Source organism: Nycticebus coucang, chromosome 14 (genome assembly GCF_027406575.1).
Source record: "Nycticebus coucang isolate mNycCou1 chromosome 14, mNycCou1.pri, whole genome shotgun sequence".
Classification (NCBI taxonomy): domain Eukaryota; kingdom Metazoa; phylum Chordata; class Mammalia; order Primates; family Lorisidae; genus Nycticebus; species Nycticebus coucang.
The window spans coordinates 49,098,264-49,118,044 of NC_069793.1; positions in this window are offsets into that span (position 1 = coordinate 49,098,264).

A 19,781-nucleotide genomic window follows, 5' to 3' on the forward strand; every position below is an offset into this window, starting at 1 on the left:
ATGCATTTCCTCATATTGAGAGTAACAATTTCCATTTGTGATGATCAGTCACAACATAGATGCAAATGCACTAAGTAAAATGAGGTGTATCAGAGCAACTGTCTTATAAAAGACTATTTTACATCCTAACCCAGCACGAGGAGAATTGCTCTTGCACTATGTACTATATGCAAATGCTCAGATTATAGCTAATTATATTGTTGCAAAGCAGAGCCAAGAATCTGCTACAATACTCCTACTCTCCTTGGGAAACACACCATGAAAAGAACTTTTTTTCCCTCCTTTGTAAATTACACTATGATATAATTGGGTCTCACTGTTCATGTAACACTCCGTTCAGGGATAGCGCAAGAGAAACGAACAATGTCTTACTAAGTTCCTGTTAAGATCATTAAATGTAGATCACAACACACTAGCAGACGCCCAAACCTTAATGTGTCACAGTAACAAAACCAGGAAAAGAAAAAAGTGACAAGCTGCGTCATATTATTTTTGTCTTACAATGGAGTTTAAGGTAATAAAGTGTTAATGAATTCGGCCCTGCGTAGTTGGCATTGTGAGAGAACTTTTTTTTTATTTTTTACTACTTTGTAGGAAAAAAATTGTCATATTCTGTTAGGCAGCTGTTTAGAGAAAAGCTTTGACAGTGTATAATTGACTCTATTTTTACCGCATTTTCATACGGCATTGTTAGGATTATATACTGTACTGAGTTCTGCTGTTCAGTTTTCCATACTAAGAAAATTTCCTCTTAGATGATTTTCTGCTGGAGATGAACTACAGCCCTGCTAACCAGCCAGAAGTGACACGTCCCCAGTTCCTCTCACTGGACACCTTTGTTTTCAGCAGGAAAGAACCTCTACGATAAACCCCCTCATTCCATTCTAACATGGAAGAATGTATAAACGTATTTCTGTAAGTACACACACACAGAGCCATCAAAGTGGTCACAGCATAGGTCTCAGAGGTTCTTTCCAGGAGGTAAGAGTTTGAGAATTGATGGTTTTTCCTTTTGAGGTTTTTGTTTTTGCTTTTAACAAAATTCTTTTGTCAAGAGCTTCTTTCTTTTGGGTGGGGTGTGCTAATAAGTTAGGCTCGTATCACCGTGCTCTGCCCACTTCTCCATGCTGGTTAGATATTGCAAACACACTTGAGAACCAGTTATTCCTAAAATCTTGTTCATTTTAAAATTTAGTTTCAATTCCTTTTAGATCCATATCAACATGTTATATATTCTAAGATCCCTCATTTGTCTCTGTTTTCCTCCACTTGTAACAAGGTAATATTGCCTTGTGGTTGGGAAGATCATGAAACTATTCAACAGCCAGCGTGACAGGGGCCCACTCACCAGAACACACAGTGGCTACAAACAATCCAGGCTGCCATCCTGGACATCAGCGACAGTTAAGACCATTTCCTTTCAGAGCCAGAAAGATTTATGTTGTAGTTTTGGCTCCATCACATAGTGACCATGGGACCTTAGGCCAGTTAACCTCTTAAAGCCAGTTCAAATGGTACAACCTCATGAGGGTATTGTGAAGATTAAGTGAGAAAACGCATTTATAAAGCACTTAGCAACATGTCCCGTATATAGTGAGTATTCAATAAGTGATTGCTGTAGCTGTTATGATCCATGACGGACAAGAACCCAGTGCATTAATTTTTTTTTAATAAAAGGGAGGCATTAATACTCTTGTCTTGACAAACTGTAAATTGATTCTCTGACTCTCCCGCCCCCACCCCCATTTGTGCACCTTCCCCTTGCCTATTCATATTTTTCCGTGAACTTGTGGTTGCTGCCAAATGAGTAGAGCAAAACGGGAGCTCAATTTATTCAAAACTGCATGTGTCAATGTCACCATGTGAAAAACGTGCCATCCCTCAGGCCATCACTTCCATCACACACACACATATGGAAAAACACATGGTATGTGTCTGAACGGTTCTGCAGATCTCTAAGGAAGGAAATGCCACTGTTACTCAGTGGAGAAGTGATCACGTATGAACAAATGATTACTTTTATAATAGTGACATTAACCGCCACAACTTGCACATGCTTTCTATATATATTTCTGGCTTTACCCCTCACTGCAGTCCTCTAAGATAGGCAGCATCATGATATCTATTTTACAGATCAAGAAGCTGAGGCACAAAGAGGTTAAGTGACTTGTCCAAGATCACATAGAAAGTTAAGGTCTGAGCTGGGATTCTCACCAGGAAATCTGGCTCTGGAGAGTATTGGTATTGGTTCTTTGTCTGACAGTTAAGTTTGTGAACTCACCCTAGAAAAAGTGCTACATACTTCGTTGATGAATATCACTATGGTCAACTTTGAATGACTGACTCTGGGGAGCTACACACGGATGCCAGAGCCTAGTCCACCCTTCAAAGCAATTTTGGAACTCTTTTTCTGGAATGGCCATCAAAGCTGTCTTTGTATTACCCTTGATGTCCTGAATGTCATCAAAATACCTTCCTTTCTTTTTTTAAAAAAATACCTTCCTTTCAATATTCCCTTTAAGTAAAGAAAAAAGTCATTGAGGGCCATTATCAGATGAGTAAGGGAGGGGGTGTTCCAAAACAGTTATTTGTTCACTGGCTAAAAACTCCCTCACAGACAGTGTCACATGAGCTGGTGCCTTGTTGTGAAGCAATAGCTATTAATTGCTGGCCAAAATTTTCAATTAATATTTTCCTAACTGTTTCTCTGTTGATATTTACTTGGTCTGCTATGCTTCTCTCAGTCCACTGATGATTCTGATCCCACGATTCAACGAATTTTTGCTATGTTTTTGTCAGTTCTGCTCATTACTGGTCACCTCTTCATCCATGATGCTTTCTCCCTCCCCACTTAGAAAAAATGTTTATTCCATTTGTACATTGCTGTTTCCTTCACAGCATTATTCCCATAAGCTTGGAACATGTTCCTGATTTCACTTTCACTCTTGCCAAGTTTAACAAGAAATTTACAAATGTTGCTTTGGTGCTCTAATTTTGGTGCTCTAATTCAAGCTCCCACATTCTCACTAGGGCACACAAAAATAAGCAACACTAATGAACTCCACTCAGCAAGACACCACCACATGTGGACATGAACACAGGTGTGAGGCACTGGCATACTAAAGTCATGAAACTATACTGTTTGTACAGTTTGTACAGTGCTGCTAACCTAACCGCACAGTGGCAATTTTGCACACAGTGGCAAATTAGAGAATTTAATTGTCAGACCTTTGTATGATCTAATATTTACCACTTTTTGAACATGACCTCTGTGCCAGGCACCCTCTGTTTGTGGTATCTCCTTTACTTACCCAATATCACAGTTAGTAAAGGATTTGACTCCAAACCTAGGCCTGGTTCCAAAGTCTTGCTGTCAGTCTCTAGAATATATCAGGTCCCAAGTTAATGGTGGCTTTGGAGGAAACTAGCAAACCCAGCTCATGTGTCACCTCCCTGAGAAATGGCTCCTTCAACACCTGCCAACACTTATCTCACCTTACTGGGAACCCACATAACATTTAGCACCTGCATCTCAAGAGTTTAATATCTTTGGGTTCCATAATCGTGTCACATGAGTTACTCGAAGCTCTCCAAAGAAAAATGTAAGTCACTTAAGAGCCGGGCTCATACCTTTCCCTAGAAGCTCTCCCTGAGCTTCTGGTTCAGAATTAGGCACATAATGAATATGCTTCCATTCATGGAGGATTTTATGTGAAATCTGAAGAATAGAGGTACCTGAGAAAAAGATCTGGGCAATCTATGTACCCCAAATTCTCACCCTTGGTTCATGCTCCAATTATCCCTTTCATAAGACAGAACCTTGTCACTTTGTATCAACAGCAAAACTCACAGAGCAGCAGAGACAATGTCATCCTCAGAATAACTTCTAAAGAAACAAGTGCAGAATGGAACGTACTCTCAATGCAAGTTTCATGATAATTTTATTAAAGGACCGGTCAAACTAGTGCCTTTTATGTGACTAACTTAACGTTTTGATGATGGCTTCATCTAATTCTCTCTTAAAAGCCCCATTGCCACTGCTGTGACATTGGTACTGATTCTCATTAACTCTTCAAAGTGTTCTTCCTGTCTATGACCTCTCCCTGTCATCCTGTATATGGCAAAAATAAAATGCTGGGTGATTACCAACTTCATTTCCTTTGCCCTCTGGGCACATGGATGGGTAGCATTCATAGCCCTTGTAGGTAGGTGAGGCCTTATAACTAGGTTCTGACAAATGAAATGTAGGCCGTTGTCATGCAGCCACTTCCAGTGTGGCCCACAAAAATCCCCCATGTGTGATCTTTCACTCTCCTCCCATCTCACGGTGACTATATATTTACATTTGACATTGCAAATGGGAGCACAGGGTGGAAGGGCCCAGGTTCCCGGAGACCCTAGTCAACCATTTGACAGAAAACTGCCTGACCCTCATCGAACTGGGGAGAAAAACAAAAATTATATTGGATTCTGATCTTCTGCAGTTGTTTGTTTAGCAGTTGGGGGTTACTTAACTATAATCCCCTCTATGATTATAGAAGTTGAGATGAATCAACTTTATGTAGAACTCCAATCATATCATGTCTGGAACTTACCAGGCCTTCTCTATCCCACAAAGGAGAGTTTTCTGGCCATATAGCATGGTTTGCTCATCTCTGAATCCCCAGTACTTACCCCAGGGCCTGAGGCAGAGAAGCCAACTAATAAACCTCTTTATTCAGTAAATATTTGAGAGAGTCCACAGCATACCTAACATTGTCACAGGCACGGAGGAGGCCAGGTGAACTAGATAAATGCTCTGATTTCCTAGAGGTTATATTTTATTAGGAGGAACAGACCGTAACATACAAACAAATAAATATGCATATAATTTCAGATCCTTATAGGTAAAATGAACAAAATGAAGTGAAACAATGGTACAGAGACTGACTTAGGCTGGAGGACCACTGCTCACAGTCAGAGAGAGGCTTCTCCAAGAAGACATTTGAACTAAGACTTGTTATTCATATACTCATTTAGCAAATATCTCTTGAGCACTTAATATGTGTTACTTGTTGTGCTAGGAGTGAGATAAAAATATTGGTAGATGTTTGCTGAGTGAATAAAAAAATTAGCATGAAATCTCATTCTTTTGTTTGGCATTTCTCACCTAGCTTCAATTTACCTTTGACAAAGAGGTATCAAGACAGAGAAGGGAGAAAAAGAGACAAAAAGTAAGTGTCTCAGTCTATGCAAGCTGCTGTAACAAAATACCTTAGACTGGGTAATTTATAAACAACAGAGATCTATTGTTCATACTTCTGGAGACTGGGAAGTCCAAGACTAAGGTGCCAGCAGACTCAGTTTCTTGTGGGGGCTTGCTCTCTGCTTCAGTGATGGCATTTTCTTGCTGAGTTCTCATAAGACAAACAAGCTTCCTCAGGTCACTTTTATAAGGGCATTAGTCCCATTAATGAGGGTGGATTTCATGACATAATTACTTCCCAAAGGCCCCATGTCTTAATAGTATCACCTTGAGGGATAGATTTCACCATAAGAATTGTGGAGAGATACAAAAATTCAGACCATAGCATTCCACACCTGATCCCCCCCAATTCATATCCTTCTCTCATGCAAAATACATTCCTTTCATCTCAACAGCCTCAGAAGTCTTAACTCATTCCAATATCAACTGTAAAGTCAGACTCAAAGTCTCATCTAAATATCAGCTCACTCCAGATACGGATGAGACTCAAGGTGTAATGCATCCTGAGGCAAATTTCTATCCAGCTGTGAATCTATAAAATCAAAGACATGTGCTTCCAAAATACCAATGGTGGTACCAGCATAGAATAGCCATTCTTATTCCAAAAGGAAAAATAAGAAGGAAGAAAGAGGTATCTGAGCAAACAACATTAAATCTCAAGGTTAGAGAACCATCTTCTTTGACTCCATGTCCTACCTCTGGACATACTGGAGTGAGGTTTGGGCCCCTGGTCTCCAGGTGGCCCCATACCCCCAGCTCTGCTGAGCACAGCCTATACCACAGGTCTCACAGATTGGAATTTAGTGCCTAAGTCTCTCTCAGGTTAGAGTTGCTGATTGGTGGTGACTCCACAGTTCTAGTACTCAGGGGGCAGTCTTGCTCCCATCCATCCCAGCTCTCTCTTCTGCTCTTGACCTCTTTCTTTCTCATGCCTAAATGTTTGACACCCTGTCCTTTTTCCTGGAAACACTGGCCACCCCCATTCTTTATCCAGTTAATTTCTCATCCTTATGTACTCAATTCAGTATCTCTTCTTTTAAGATATGATTCCTCTAGATGAGAGTTTCTCAATAGCAACACTATTGACATTTTGAGCCAGAGGATTCTTTGTTGGGGGTTGAGGGAACTGTCCTGTCTGGCATAGAATGTTTGCTAGCATCCCCAGCCTCAACCCTTTTGAGGCCAGTAGCAAACCTCCACTGCACTTGTGACAACCAAATATGTCTCCGGACATTGCCAAACATCCTCTGGGGGGACAAAAATCATCCACAGTTAAAAGCCGCTGCTTTGGATTGAGAAGGATGATCTTTCCCTACGTTCCCAGGAAATCCCTGTGATACACCCCAGCCTGTCTTCGATTTTAAAATACTAGGTTATAATGGCCACCTCCCTGCCCCCTATAAAACACCAGGGGAAGGAACCTGTGCCAGCATATATGGCTGAAACATGGCTGACTTGCAATATGTGTGAACAAATTATGCCTTCAGGAATAGAAAATATGCACCTCATCTCCCCATACTTCCCTTCAAATTAGACGTTCTTACCCAGGTGCTCTCTTTGTTGGACTCTCTGAGAAGCTGGACTTTTGTAAATACAAGTTGCTACTGCTCTTGTCCAGATCCTAGTCATGAAGAAAGTCAAGTTTTTTGGTTTCTTTCTAGGATTTAGTGTCAAATTTAAATTCAAACTTAAAAACTTTGCTCAGCCCCCACCCCAACCAAATAATAGCTTAGTACTAGTCTGAAAACCTCAGTTCCTTGAGAGTGGTTGGCCTTTTTTACTTATTTTGATATCTTTACCTATGCCCAGTTGCCCAGCACTATCTCCTGTATAGTCACTTACTGGGCAACAAACATGCATGCACTTTGTATAGGACACTCACTCAGAAAATATGTATTGAATACCTGCTGTGTACCAAGAGAATTCACACAGACACAGTTGTGTACCATAAATCTACCTCTATGGCTGCATATGATGACCAGGACCCACATAGACACAGGATACACACAGGGCATAAAGGCAGCCATTATAACCCAGTATTATGAATGCTAAGGATTCACAGATAAACATTCCACAAATGGGACCACATACGTGAGGATACATGAAAGTACATGCAGACACAGAACAGTGTACTATACACATGTATATGGTCCTACAAATGAAAGCCTATTACAGAAGAGTGTTGGGGCAAGTGACAGAAACTCAACTCATATTGGCTTTAATTAAAGAATCAAGGTCAGGTGGGGTCAATGATGCTGGGGGCCAAGCAAGGGTACAGCTGAGGATCAACTGAACTCAAACATGGAATTTATTGACTTTTTGACTATCTTTGGTCCCGATTTCTCTGTGTTCACTTCACACAGAAAGTATTTAGTCAAAAGTGAAAGACATGACCTCTTCCCATATATGGGAAACATAACTACCTCCTTATTCCCATTCCTAGATTACAATGGCTAGAAAGTAGATACATGGTAAGGTAAATACAAGTGTTTTCTGGTTCCAAAACCAAATCCAAGGGATGAGACAATTGATCCTGGTGACCTTCTGTTTTAGTCAGCTTAGGGACAGATCATGCTGTAGCAACAAAATTAAAACAACAATAAAATCTTAAAATCTCTATGGCTCACTCCCATAAGGCTTATTTCTCACTTGCATTACATGTTGGTCATGGGTTGGCTATGGCAAGCTTTACGTCACCTCCTCTTGGTACCCATTTTGATGGAACAGACTTTATTTGAATACCCCAAATATCATGGCAGGGGGAAAGGAGAAAAGGTGGCAAGCCATGAAAGAGCTTTTAGAACTTCTGTTCAAATGTGACATGTGTCATCATGGCTGTCATTACATTGGCCAAGAAAGTTGTTCTGCCATCCTGACATCAATGGCAGAATAAGGCAATAGCATTTTGAAGAACAATACAATCTATCACATCATCTCCTAAATATCCAGGACTAGATGTGTGGGCCCTCGAATTGAGTCATCCCTTGACAAATTAATTGAGCCCAGAGTTAGGATCAGGTCATACCAACATGGTAGTTCCAGCAATAATGCTGAGAATAAGGAAAGGACAAATAGTTGCTCCAAATGGAGATTGCTAGGTGGGAAATACCATTGTGTTATAGGGATACTATGGATGAACTGAAGTGCAAGTATGTAGTCATTGCCATAAACCATACATTGTGCACACACCGATATGGGCACACTTATGCAGACATTTACACACATGTGCACACATGCATACATATGAATCTGTAGTGGTGTATGTGTGTGCACATGTGCATGCACAATGCACACATTGGTCTTCCTTCTACCCTCATTTAAATGTCAACCCATGCACGCATGCCATCCTCAGGCACATATACACACTCTAGCTCAGCAGGAAGTGACTGTTTCTGTGGCTGGAGAGATCAAAGGCAGCTGCTCCCTCTGCATATTTAAGGAACCCCTGCTGTGCCCCTGTAGCTCTTAGCTGAGCCCCCTTCCTAGCCAAAGCCCCACTCAGGGGAAATGCCTCCCATCCCCCAGGGGAAAGGCTTTGGAATCTAATCCCTTTCTTGCCCAAGCCTTTTAGAAGGGACCCAGAGAGAATCCCCAAGAAGGCCTGGAGGAGATTCCTGGCCCCAGCTCCAGAGCTCACTGCTGTAGTCAGGGGTATCAGGCAGAGCAGACAGCCCCACTGGTCAGCCACGTTCAGGCCCAGGGAAGGAAGAATTCACACTGCCCCTTCACAGAGAACTTATATGACCTCCCAAGGAACACTCACGCTGTTCAGTGGCCCAAGTAGGATTTGAGTCTTTGTGGAGTACTACCCAATTGGGGAGCTCAGCCCCAGGTCATATTCCTAGATTTGCCAGAAATCTTACTTGAGCCAGTCACTTCCCCCTCTGAGCCTAAATTTCCTATAACTGTAAGAATCCAGAGCTACCAGTGACCCTTCAATCCAGGAATGCACACCTGCCCTGCTCCAACCTGTAGCATGCCATCGCAAGAATCATACATCTACCCTTCTGAACCAACTCTGGAGGCAGCCCCTGAATAATTTTGCACAAAATACTTTTTATAGAGATACTAATTCATCAAAGTAGGCACATGAAAGGAAACCTATTAGCAGGTTTCCTGAAGTCCAGGATTACAGCTCTGATGTAATCCTAGGACGTCATTGAACTGATGAGAAAAACGAGGCTCAGAGGAGAGAAACTTTTTCCAATTGCCCAGAAGGCAGTTAGGGAAGCAGAAATAGATGAACCCTCATTGCTTGCCTCTTCTTCCCACCCAGTTTTCATCCAAAAGTGGCAAATAGGTTTCATCTTATTTGCCACCTCTAACCATTTGACAATGGCTTCATGAACATGCTTTGAAAAGAATCCCAAGACTTAAGGTTAATTACGACCACTTGATATCATCACTGGTGTGCCCTATTCTGGACTCCGTTACATTTATTTGGAAGTAAATAATATACTTTTCTCTACATGTAAGAAAACAATCCTAGCCAGCCTACCAAATGATATATACTGTTTTCCAAAAATAAAGATGATTTGGATTGACATTAATTTCCCATACTCCTAATTTCCTAATCCCTTTACCAGAAATAGGCATTGTTAACACTTCAGTACATAACTTTCCAGGATTTTTCCATACATACTTTGTTTACTTGGTGAATATTTTTTTATAGCCTACCTTTCTTTTCATATCTTATTTTATTCATCTACAGCATTATTTTAACTCACTGTTCTTTGTGTGGTTATATTATATTTTATTTAACCAATACCTATCATATTGATATTTAGATTGTTTTCAATTAAATATCATTATCATAAAAAACATTATAACTAAATCTTTGCACATCTTCATGGTACATAATTTCCTTAGATTAAATTTCTAAAATTTGAGAGTTGGATGTATGAATAGTTTAAGAATATTTTTTACCTAATCCAAACTGCCTTACAGAAAAATTTGTACCAATTTACTAATTCTGTCACTTCTCTAGAACTTCCCCCAAACCAGATATTTCATTTTTAAATCTTTGCTTCTTAACACTTGTGAACATGAAAACGGAGTGATGCACTTTGGAGGGGTCCCCTGGGTACCCTGTGGGACACAGGCATCAACTGTGGAAATGGACATGTTGATTTATCAAAGTGGACAAGTGTCAGCATCATTTGAAGAAAAGGTGCTGACATATCAGATCATGGGACAATGCTTCCCATAATGGCATTGCATAGGCCCAGATTTAACACAATGCAGAATGCTATCTCCCTAGCCAGACAGCAAGCCCTGTGAGGGCAGAGATCATGCCATATTTGCCTCTGAAACCTACTGGGGCCTAGTGCAGAGCCCTGCACAGAAGTAGTGTCTCTAAGTCACTTGTCTTCATCTCTGTCAATAATGAGATTTATTGGTACTTAAGGCATCCAACCTCTGGTTTCACTCAGAAAACTGAAAAGAGAAATGGCCTGGCTCAGGGGAACAGCCATGGTCCTCATGCTGGAACATGGACCTCTGAATAAATAAATGAAGTTTGGATTCAGTTCTGGGCTCAAGTCCTAATTCACCTCCTTACTTTGGACAAGTTTATTAACCTCTCCAAATCTACTTGCCTCATGTGAAAAAAGAGATAATAATACCATCTCCATAGGCTAGGGTAAGTAAATGAGATAATGCAAATGAAAAGGTTTGCGAAGAACAGACACTATATTCACACACACACTATATATGTGTCTATTTTTTTCCTTATGGTCATATCAAACACACGGAGTTGTTTTATGGATGCCCTTCATCTGGGACACAAATGCACTTAAGATTTATCAATTCAACATTTCTCCTTTTATTTAAAAATCCTAATAAATGATTAGGGTCAGGCAAACAGATCCAAGTTTGAATTCTAGCTTCATCACTTCATAGTTTTGTGTCCTTGCATATGAAACCGAAATATTTTGAATCCTGAGTCACCTTGACTATAAAATCTGATGTGAGAACCAAAGGAAATGATATAAGTGCTCAGCCCAGCCTAGAGGTATAGCAGGAACTCAAGAAATAAACCCCCACCTCTCTAACAACTACAGGAAGGTTCCATCTATCAACCAACTTCAGCCTTTTATCTGTCTTCTTTTGTTGGGTTATGAATCACCCTAAAACTTCCCCACTTAAAATAACTCAGAATTCTGTGGATCATCACTTTGGGCCAGGATTAGCAGGGTGGTTCTTCTGTCAGTGTTTGCTGAGCTCATTTGTTTGACTACAGTCCGCTTAGTCCATGGCCTCACTCACACTTTGGCTGATGGATGAATATTGGTAGAGACAAATGAGGTAACTAGATCTTGGGGCTCACCATCTATCAGGCTATTTGGGGCTCATTCACATGATGGGGAGTGCAGATTTTCAAGAGGAACGAGAAGGCAGGTCACTGAGCACAAGTTTCCTAATGCCTCCCTGCCAAAGCCAAGAACATAGCCAAGCCCAGATTAAAAAGCTGAAGAAATAAACTCTATCTCTGGATGGCAAGAGCTCCAAAATCACATTATCGAGGTGTATCTATACTGGCATGAAAAGAATTCGTGGTCATTTTTGCAATCTTTTTCAAAGGTGAGTTCTTCTTCCGGGGCTGTCTGTGCTGTACGGCACAATCTTTCACCCAGAAAGCAAATATCCTCTATGCATGTCAGAAAAGTCTTCCATAACTTCCCCAGAGTTCCCTCAAATCAGTGCCAAAATGGTGCCATGATCTTTAGCCTAGAAGCATGCCGAGCAGGAGACGGAGACAAAAGAACAAATGCTTAAATTATCCGATGAATGTCAGATACATTAAACTAATTTATGTAATAATGTAAGCACAGTGATGGGAAGGTAATATGAGAGACATAAATTATACATTATTATTGTCAGCTCCAGCACTTATCTTAGTAGCGTGTCAAAATACATCCTGATATGTTAACATTTATAGAAATGAACAACAAGTGCTTGTGCTCAGGGATCCGGCAGTGAGAGGCCGGATGTCATTTGCATGTGTGCACCAAGCCGTCATTGTCTTTCCTGGGACTGACAAGGTAAGAAATGGGTGCCTCATGTGCTCAGCTTCCCTAGAGAGCCCTGGGCTGGAATCCGCCTGGCAAGGGCTGCAGGGTATATTAATGTAGGCAGTCATGAAAGCACATCCTCTTGGAGTCAAACTCACAACTTGCCAAGACGTGCTCTGAGTCTTTTCACCTCTCCAAATCTCAGTTTCCACACCTGTGAAATGGGAATAATAAATCTTTGAAAAATGACTATAAGGAAAAAAAGAAATTATTTTGTTTTTCTTGTCACTATCGAGTAGTGGTGACAGGAATTTAAAGCAAGCATAGGCCTTAGAAGTCTTAAAAAAAAAAAAAAAGCTGCCACACCCATCCCAAGTGCAGCTGGTGACTGCCTGACCATTGTTTTGTTTATCTCCATTCCATCCATAAGTTACTGCCTCATGTTCTCCATGCCCTATTGTGCTAATGGCTAGACTATAATCCTCATGTACAGTGTACAGGACTACAAAGCTCCTAATAGAAACATCCTAGGCCTGGTAAGCTCCACATGGAACTGTGGGTTGATTCTGAACACATCCAAGGAAGGCCTGGAAGGCCTCTGAGGCAGGCAAGACTCAGGATCTTAGAGACTCAGAAATCTCTAGACATCAGAGGAGTAGAATAGATCCCATAGGGAAATGCAACCCTGGAAAGGGAATCTGGCACACAGGGTCAAGCAGGTAGGCAGCCATTCTCAGGAGGAATGAATGCCCCAAGCATAAGCAGCCTGGGCCATGCATACACCCTGACTTCAGGAGCTCAGTGGAGAGCCCCCCAAAGCAAGGCAGAAGCAGATCAAAGCTGTTTAAATTCTGCCTGCCCAGTATACCTGCTGGCCTGCACATAAGGACAAACTGAATCTAGTGAGGCAAAAGGGTTAGTGACTTTAGAATTGGGGAGTTTGGGAAACAGAATCCAGACATGAGGGGGAGGCAGCCATGGTCCTGATGCTGGCACCTGGATCCCTGAATCTATCTCATTACTCCTCTCTTTCCTTAAGGCCCCACTTTATAGGCCTGTATTTCTTCCATGGTATGAACTTAGGCAAGTCTGGATCCCCTTATAGATCTCTGTTTTTCCATTTCCACCATTAGCCATAGAAGCCTCTTAGTGTGTGCCTCTTCTGGACCAATCGCCCAGGTCCAGCACCTGAGAATGGCGGTAACACCTCCTTAAACATTGCAAACTGGTTTCCCTCCCTGCCTTATCCTCATTCTGGCCCTCCCCTCCCTACTCCCAGGGTCTGTGTGAAGTTCTGGGGTTACAACAACAAGTATATTTGAAGTTTCCAAAAACATCTTCAAGGCCATGCATGCTCTGCCATAATACTACTGGACTTCTAATTCAACAAGTCAAAATAAATACATCCTAGCATGTAATAGCAGATTACCAAGGAAGCACACCATTAGAATATGACCTCCTCAAGGTCAGAATGCTTTTTCTAAAACCATCTATATATCACCATTTGCCCAGCCATGTCTAATGTGCTTTAGACGAAAGTCAGGAAATGTTTCATGACTGAGAAGTTGAGGATCATTCTTAAGAGAAAACTAGTGGAGAACAGACTCCTTTTTTTGTTGAATACATTCTGGTTGGTATGGCCAGACCAACACATGACATTCAACTAGAGCAGAGGTCAGCAGACTATAACCCCCAGACCAAGGATGGCTCCAACCCCTGCTTTCATAAATAAAATTCTATTGGAGCACAGCCACTCCCATTTTATCAGCTATAGCTGCTTTCACTTTGCAATGGCAGAGTTGAGTGGTTATGATTGTCCTTCACAGAAAAAGTTTGCTGAACTCTGAACTGGAGAATCATGGACTATAATGCCTAGTCAAGTGTAGACTGCCATGTGAACAGACCCTGAAAACTCTGTTTATACTATTTATTTCCTCCACAATAGAGAAGGTACCTTCTTCAACTCAGTTTTCCTAGGCATTGTTTTGTCCAGATGCCCCACCACCTGAGGGAGCAAGAGAGTGAAGGTGCCCAAGAAACTGGCTTCAGTTGACAGAAAGGCCATCCTGTCTTCATCTGATCTATAACCCCCCTGGCACCCAACTAGCAATATCGTTTCCCCCATCTCCTTGCAAAGGCAAGCAACTTTGCCCACCCATTTGCCATTCGACAAAAGTCTTTTAAACAGATGACTTTTAATAAGTTAATCCATTCATTGTCTGGAGCTCTGAAAACTGACATAAAAGCACAATGACGCCTAATTAAACTTGTTCTGTGAAAACTAATTTGTCAAACCCAGAAGCACAGTTCATAGATAAATGCTAATATTTGAAAGTCAAATTAAAGTTGAAAAGGTTTGTAATAACAGTTAATTAACTCTTGTTTTGTTTTCCTTCACTGCAAACTTGAACCAACTGCATTGCGGGTGCCTCTTTAACATTTTGGACCACAAAGATAAAATTCAAAGCTTTGAGATATGCCTTTGATGTTGGTATTCTCTGCAGATTCGATATTATTTTAAGTCTCTTTGTTTAAAAATTCATTTTTATTATCCCTGCATGAAATGCATGGCAATTCCCCAAATAACGAGCCATCAGTGCAATTAACATCGTCGATCGACACCAGCGTCCTGATAATTAATACAGACGCGCTGCCTCCCCAGCGAGAACTGTGAGGGCTTGATTTTTCAGAGCAACTGTTCATTTACAGACTCAGCTTCAACCTAATGAAAATGGATTGTGAAACTTTAATGAACAAGACTTTGCTGTCATAATAATAAAGACTTTGAAACAACGTGGAGGCCTCCATAGCAAGCGTCTGGCGCTGTGCTTGTTGCTACGGTACATCAAACCAATTAAGCCATATGATGAATATTTACACCGAGGTTTTTTTCAACTCTATGACATAAGACAAACTCGTAAAAGTGAGCATTAATTCTGCATCAACAGTTTCTGACACTACATTGCGGCAAAGATGCATCCGCCCAGCCAAGAGGCTCTGTCTGCCCACCTCTGTTTTGTCTTAATAGATGTCAACAAAGGATTAGAAAATTCTGAAAATCTAATTTGCGTATGCAGGTTGTGAATACACGTGAACACCTTAAGGTGTGTCTGTGTTTATGTGTATGTGTGTATTTTGCTTGCAGGCATGTATATAATAGCCCCCATGGGGGTCTGTGTCTGAATGTGAGCATCCCTGTCCCTTTGGGGGAGTGAGTGCCTCTTTGTCCAGGTGGATCTATGGGTGTGCATGGATTCATCTCCCTGTGCATGTACAATAGGTGTGTATACGTCTATATCTCTGGGAATGTGTATACAAGAGTGATTTTGTGGGTTGGGTTGGGTTTATGTAAGACTTTTTTTTTTTTGTGGTTTTTGGCCAGGGCTAGGTTTGAATCCACCACCTCCAGCATATGGGACCAGCGCCCTACTCCTTGAGCCACAGGCGCCACCCAAGACTATTTTTTTAATACCCACTCAACAATATTTATTGAGTATCCATTATGTAGAGTTACAATGGTTTTGAAATCTTTGAAAGCACCTCTGCTCATGGAGCTATGATCTGGTGGGGGGCTATACATATCAATTAATAGCCAATCACAGTGAAGCAGAATAAATGCTAGGATAGGGAAAGAGAGTGTGTTTTTAGTATGCATAGCTGGGATATATAGCACAAATTAAGAGAAATCAGGAGTTTTCTCAGAGGAAGTGCTACTTAAGCTGGGGCCTGAAAATTAGGAGTTAGCCAGGCAAAGGAAGGGAAGCCAGATGAAGAAGGGGTACCTAGATACTTTTGTGTGTATCTGTGCATTGGTCAGATGGTTTTTGCCAGAGTCACAGGCAAGACTACATGTATGCTTTGAGCCACTCGTTCATGCATATCGTTCTATATTCCCAGGCTGAGAATCATGGCACTCTCTCTGGAAATATCTCAAACTGATGTCATTCCTCTGGATTGTAAATGATCAATTGGAGAGTAAAGGATATGTTTTTGGAAGGCTCAAGGCTGTAACTCTGGATCTAATGATCACTTGCCCCCATTTCTAATCTAACCCAAGTTTTCAAGTCAAGCTTTCATGTACCAACTGCTGCCTACAGCTCTTATTTACAGATGCATAGAAGGTCCCAGGGGTTAATGGATAATGGATTTACTCTCTGATTTTGAACTTAACCTCAGTGGCTTAGGAATCTTGAAGTCCATCTACTCATAGAAGTAAGAGTGCCAAATATAGGCAAGCCAACCAAATTGCCACACACAATTGTCGGGACACAAAAGAGGAAGTCCTGACAGGAGTACAGTAAAAGCATTGTCCTGTCTAAAGGTCCCCTCTCTTTGCAACGTCCCCAGGGGGCCTCTACTGAAATATTGTCAGTGGCTGGGAATTCATCTCAATGATGAATTCTATCTTGTGCTACAGAATTAAACCAGAGTTAAAATCCATCTCACTATTGCTTCTGCTCACTGGTATAACACTGAGTGCTTCCTGCGTGAGCCCCTCTTTCCATTAAGATAAAGGAAGCAGTGAGGACGTGTGCTCCCCTTCAGGATGTGCTCCTGGTTGGTGGTGTCCATCCTCCTTGGTGGGCTTCAGTAGGTCTCTGAACTACAGACCATGAGGCAGTCTGACTGGCACCGACTCCTGGGACCATCTGACCAGCCTACTCTGCAGCAGAGCTGAAGGAAGACCATGTGCTTTGGTCAGGTTTGGGTCTGTACAGCCTCTGCTGGTCAGATCGCAGGAGATAGTGTCCCATTCCATTAGACTTTACCTCCTCCTCTGTCCTCGAGATTGAGGTTCGGGACCCTTGTGAATCATCACCCTAGGAAGCCAAAGATCTACAAAGTGCTTAGCAAGTGGTTTGGAAGAAGTGCCCACTTTGTATGTGTTATTATTACTATTATTATTGCTGTTCCTTAGTAATAGAATCACAAGTGATTAGCAAAGGGGAGACAATAAGGCTCATCCAAGACCCTAAACTGCCTTCCATGAACTGAAATTGTGCTGATAAGGAAATATGGGTTCTAATTAAGGTTCTATCATGAACAATTCTGAGGAGAAGGAAGAGGATGGTGATAATTTTGATGAAAAGAGCCACAGCAAGGGCAATCACCATTTCTACCATTGCACCAAGCACATTGAATTGGATATTTACAACCAACTTACAAAGGGAATACTATTATTTGTCCCCATTTTACAGATGAGGAAACTGAGGGTTAGAAAGGTTAAGTAACTTGCCAAGCTCATGTAACTGGTAAGTGATAAGATTAAAATCCTAGTGATCCAAGAGTCCCTGAGACCTGGCTTTTATTAATAGTTGCTGTCACTAACTTGCTGCATGAGTTTGGACAATACCTTTCCCCTTTTTGGGCCTCAAGTCCCAGGACTTTTATAATTCTGGTAGGCAAAAAACTTGGACTTGAGAAAGGTTCCCGGGAGCTGAATTCCCCCTCTGGGGTCACCACCCTCTACCTTCCTGCATATGAATTCCTGCCTGGCTGCCAGGGCAGCTCTCAGGCTCATCTGAACATGCAAATCAGAATTAATTATTCAAGACTGGGCTTACTTTGCATACCAATTCCATTTTCTTCTGTGTGGGAAGGTTCTCACCCCTTTTAACAGTTTAGAATAATGTGCATCAGACCTCCAAAATGAAAACAAAAGTTAAAAAAAAAAAAAACTGGAGGAAGAGGGATAAGCTGGTTTCTTTTGCTGGTTGCTCTGCCTGGCTGGGGCTGAGCTGAAGCTGGCTGGAGACCAGAAGGGCAGAGTCCCCAGCAGGCTCGAGTAGCCTCTGCTGTTGGTGGACAAGGGTTCTTGAATTTCCAGATCATGGATAGCTTTAGAATCTGATGAAGGCTATGGAATCCCTACTCCAGAAAAAATGCAAATGCAAAATGTGTGTACAACTATGAGATGTTCTCTGAGAAGAACATCTCTGTAAGACCCCTGGTTGTAGCTCAAATCAGGACTAAGATGAAGCTGAAGCCTACTGGATTCCTGGGCATGTAAGTGTGTCAAGGAGAGTTAGAAAATATACCTGAGGCACTGGTCCCTAACCTCAGAAGGCACAGTTTGCCAGAACTGCCTAAAGACCCCCACCCACCACCCAGCCCTGTCCTTGATTGAAACAAAGTTGGCCCAGGGCCCATCTCAAGGCACCAGAGATTTGATCCTCTTCAACCACATTCCTGCAAAAGATATCGAAATATTATTTCTAAATTATTATATTATAGAGAACCATAGGTATAAAAATGACCAAGAACTTGTCCAAATCACATGGGGTTAGGAGCAGCTAGGATTTGAATTCTGTTCTCCCATCGTGCCACACTCATTGCAACTAGACCCTTGAGAATAAAGTAACTTATCTCTGAGTAGGGTAATCACGAGTCCAGTTGCTGATATTTTATGTTTTTTTCCAATTTGCTATAATGAAAAGTTTTGTCTTATGGTGAAAAACAAATGAAATGGATATTAGAAATTAGAAAGTCTCTGAGAACAGAGACAAATGACCTCTACCACCACTGCAACAACCCATAAAAGTTGGTTTAACACGTAGGAATGACAAGCAGAGAAAATTGGCCAGAGGAGAAACAGAAGAATGAACCATGTGCTTAGAAAGAGGCAGAGAGCAGAAAGTAGGGTGTTATGCTATCATTCCTCCCCAGAAAAAGAGAGAAAGAGTCCCACCCTGGCTCTTGCCTCCCTCAGGAGACCTAGCTGTGCTTCTATTAAGAGTTCTGTGATACAGCTTTCATCTTTCCAACAAGTCTCCCATTTGCCCAAGCTGGTTTGAGTGGGATTAGTCTCCTGGAACCAAATGATACCTAAGACTGTGTGAAGCCTAACACAACTCATGTGCCTACCCTAGGATTGAATGTCTGGGACATCTGAGAGACTGGGGATGACATCTGAGAAATTATGTGTAACAGCTGCTTGGGTGTGTTTGTGTAACAGGCTGAGGGTGTGTAACATTCAAGCGTTTGTGACATCTTGAGAGAGTGTATGTGAGAGATCAAAGTAAGTGTATATATCACTGGAATAAGTATGCATAGCTAGCTGGAGTCAATAAATGTTTAAATCTGTGAACTGTCAGTTGTGATTTCTATCAATTTCCCCTCCACAATCTGGTCTTACACTCAGCTGAAGAGTCCCATTTTGTGTGAATCTCACCTGGGATCAGGGAGGAATTTCTCTGGAGGCTTTTGTGCCTAGGTTCACAGATCATCACAGAGAGGAGCAGCCAGTCAAAGTTGATTTCTCTGCAATCCCTTCAAAAAACTCAAGCCCTGGGCCAAGGGGCAGCTCACCCTAATTTTAGGGTCAAGTTAGGGCCTCTCATCTGAAAGTCAAAATGACAGTTGGGTGAATTCAGGGCAGAAATAACCATTCCTGTGTCATGGCACAGGTAAGTGAAAATTGAGGTCCACAGTGACGAAAGGACTTGTCCAAATCACATGGGGTTAGGAGCAGCTAGGATTTGAATTCTGTTCTCCCATCATGCCACACTCATTGCAACTAGACT